We start from the raw sequence: 3,353 nt of genomic DNA on the forward strand, positions 1-3,353 counted from the left end.
GGCACACACGCCAATACAAAGAATCACCGCTGCCTCTGGGCCTAACATCGGGGCTTTGCCAGGGATTACAGCTTGAGAGAACATCAGTTCCTTTGACCTGGTACGTGATGGCCGGCTTTCAACAAAAGATTGCGAGGGAAAAACAAAACAAAACAGTCCAAAGAGACAGGGCAGGCATCAGAAACAGAGTCCGATATTGCAGATTTGGGCAATATCAGATCGAGATTTATAATAACTATGATTACTACGCTCTAATGGAAATGTCAGCAGAGAGGCCGAAACTCTTAAGTATCAAAAGAAAATCTAGAAAGAAAGACGAAACAAAACCTTGTAACAGGGATGAAGAATGTTCATCCGTAGACCGGACATGGCTGAGGAAAGAATCAGTGAGCGTGGAGACATGTCAATAGAAACTCCCCCAAACGGAAAAGTAAGCAGAAGAAAAGACTGAGGAAAAAGAGGAGCATCCAGGAACCGTGGGACAACCACAAGTGATGTAACAAACGAGCCATGGAAAGACCGGAAGGAGAAGAAAGAGAGAACGGAACAGAAGAGATACGTAATGGAATGTCACGTAATGTAATAACGTAATAATGGCTGATACCTGTCCAGAACTGTCCGTAGGGACCAAAGCATAGGGGGCTGAGAGAACACCGAGCAGGAGAAACAAAACCAGAACAAAACCAATCGAAAGCCTAAACCTAGGCACATCATATTCCATTCAAACTGCAGAAAATTGAAGGTAAAATCTTGAAAGAAGCCAAAACACAAACAAACAAACGAAAAGCCACCTTAGCTATAAAGGAACAAGGGTAAGAGTTACATCAGACTTCTCTTCATAAACCGTGCAAGCGAGGAGAGAGTGGAGCGACATATTTAAAGTCTTGAAAGGAAAGACAGCAACCTAGAATTCTGTGCCCCAGGATTTAAAGACTTTCCCAGTCAAACACAACTTGCGGGAATTGTTGGCACTAGACCCGCCCTGCAAGAAATGCTAAAAGGAGTTCTTCAGGGAGAAGGAAAATTACATAGATCCGAGACTCGGATGGACAGAAAGAAAGGAAGAGCGTTCGAGAAGAAATAACATGAGGGTAAAACCGAATATTCTATTTTTTCTTGTGCTTAACCGATCTCGCATAACCATTTATTTAAAATAATAATAGTGGCAACGCTCTACTGGATGATTATAGCTTATGGATAAGTGAGATGTATGACAGCAATGCTAGGAGGGACGGGGGCGCGGTGGGTGTTCTCTTTCTCTCTGCGGTGGTCCTCAACGTCCATCTTCCCTGACTGCCCCCGACCCCAGCCTGGAGTTCAGCTTCGAGTGGCATACCACCCACTCCCTCACCTCCTTCCCGCCATCGGTCCAGCCGCGGGTCTCCCGTCCTACTGCGCACCCGCTCATTCCTTGGGGATTTTAGCTGCCGGCTCACTGTCTCTCGCCGACTTACTCCTGTCGCGATTCCCGGTGATGGCAACACCCGCGCAGATGATCCTTCCAACACCCTGGCCTGATCTCAGCTCCTTAACCTTGACCCCCATACTATAATCTACGGCCCGTGTTCAGATTTCGCCAATCATCTCAACAGAGCCCCTTACTGCCATTTGTTTTCCTGGCCCAGGAGCCAGTCCGGGATCACTTGTTGCGTTTGGTTGGCATGTCCCTCTAAGTCTCTGTGGGGCGGAGGCTTTAACTTTGCCCAAAGCATTTGGTCTTTATCCTTGGTCCCTGAGAGATGATAGCCTCTAAAACGTTGGGACCGTGCCCCAGTGAGTGAAGTGTCTTGGATGAGGGCTCCAGACCACACCACCTAATGAGGTGCCTCTTTGGTGGGGGTTGGCCAGGCCAGAAGGACTCAGTTGACTGCAGGGCGCGGGGCGGGGGGTGGGGTGGGGGGGTGGGGAGGCACGATTCAATCAATCCTGCCTGCTTAATGAGGCTTCGATAAAGGCTCTGGACTCGGAAGCTCCCCGGGCTTCCCGGTTGGTGAAAGGCATCCATGCAGGGGCGAGGGTAGCGCATCCCTTTTTGGCACGTGGAAGCTCCGCGTTGGGAACGCTCCCAGGCCTCAGGCTCTGCGTCTCTTCGTTTGTATCCTTTTTGCTGTAATAAAACTGTAATCCTAAGCAGAGCGCTTTCCCGAGTTCTGTGAGTCGTTGTAGCAAATTACCAAACCTGAGGGAGTAGTGGGAGCTAGCAGGCCGGAAGTGAGAGGGAGCCCCTGGGGCCCCCGGAGCTTACCGCTTGGCATCCCGACCCGGGGTAGTGGGAAAACTCCCAATTTGTAGCGGGCAGGTCAGCCTCAGCCACCCCGGCCTCCCACGCTCTTCCTCGGGAACCTCCTTAGGGCGTCTGAACTGGTGGCTCCTTGTGCCTGGAATGCTCCTCCCCTCGCAGGAGAGGACTGGATTTACCGCGAAGCTGTGTCCTCCCCACGGAGGGCCCCGTACCCAGGAGTCGCCGGTCCACCCGGTGAACCTGTCATCGCCTGCATTGCCCGGGGGACTGTACTCTGGCGACGCCCACCAAGAAGAAAAGAAGAAAATTAATGGTAAATAAATCCTCATCATCATAAAAGAGAGGGAGGGAGAGAGAGAAGGTGAAATCGAGATACGTGTGTGTACACTTATCCGTATATGTCTATATACATACGTGTGTGGAGGTGGTATACGGTTAGGAGGACACTGGGAAACCCTTTCAGCGTAGCTGTGCGTTTAAGGATTTGAAAGAAAAACCTCATAGAGCGGTTTGCGTCTTGCTCGTCCTGGGTTTTTCCTCCTTTTTCCCAGGGCGACGCGGCTGAAGGAGCTGTCCCACCCCATCCTCTCTGTTGATTTACGTGCGGCTGGGTTTGTGTTTGGGTTTGGGTTCCAAGGCGAGGGGGCGGTCCCGCCGAGCCGGAGAAGGCCCGTGTGGGCGGTTCATGCAAATGAGAAATGTCTGTTTCGCCCGGAAGCTAGGGGAGCTGAAAAGTTAAAAGGTGCAAAAGGCCCCAATAAGTATCAACCTGCCAAGCCACGTATTCGCTGAGGTTCTGACAGCAGAACGGTGGCAAAAGTAGGAGAGCGGGTGAGTCCTGGGTTGAGGCTGTGTGTGCTCACCGTGAGCTGAAGATGTGTGAGGGGAGCAGTGCCCCGGCGAGGGGGGCGGAGCCCGGCATCGCTTCTCGGCCTTTTGGCTAAGATCAAGTGTAGTATCTGTTCTTATCAGTTTAATATCTGATACGTCCTCTATCCGAGGACAATATATTAAATGGATTTTTGGAGCTGGGAGTTGGAATAGGAGCTTGCTCCGTCCACTCCACGCATCGACCTGGTATTGCAGTACCTCCAGGAACGGTGCACCCCCC

General features: G+C 51.4%; 1 non-coding gene across 1 annotated transcript; it reads left to right on the plus strand.

Moving 5' to 3' along the window:
* Positions 1-3,162: 3,162 nt before the first annotated feature.
* LOC111751796 (U2 spliceosomal RNA) lies at positions 3,163-3,353 on the plus strand. The gene has a single exon (XR_002786878.1). It is a non-coding gene; the product is annotated as a U2 spliceosomal RNA (small nuclear RNA).

This window comes from Loxodonta africana, chromosome 18, assembly GCF_030014295.1.
Source record: "Loxodonta africana isolate mLoxAfr1 chromosome 18, mLoxAfr1.hap2, whole genome shotgun sequence".
Taxonomy (NCBI): domain Eukaryota; kingdom Metazoa; phylum Chordata; class Mammalia; order Proboscidea; family Elephantidae; genus Loxodonta; species Loxodonta africana.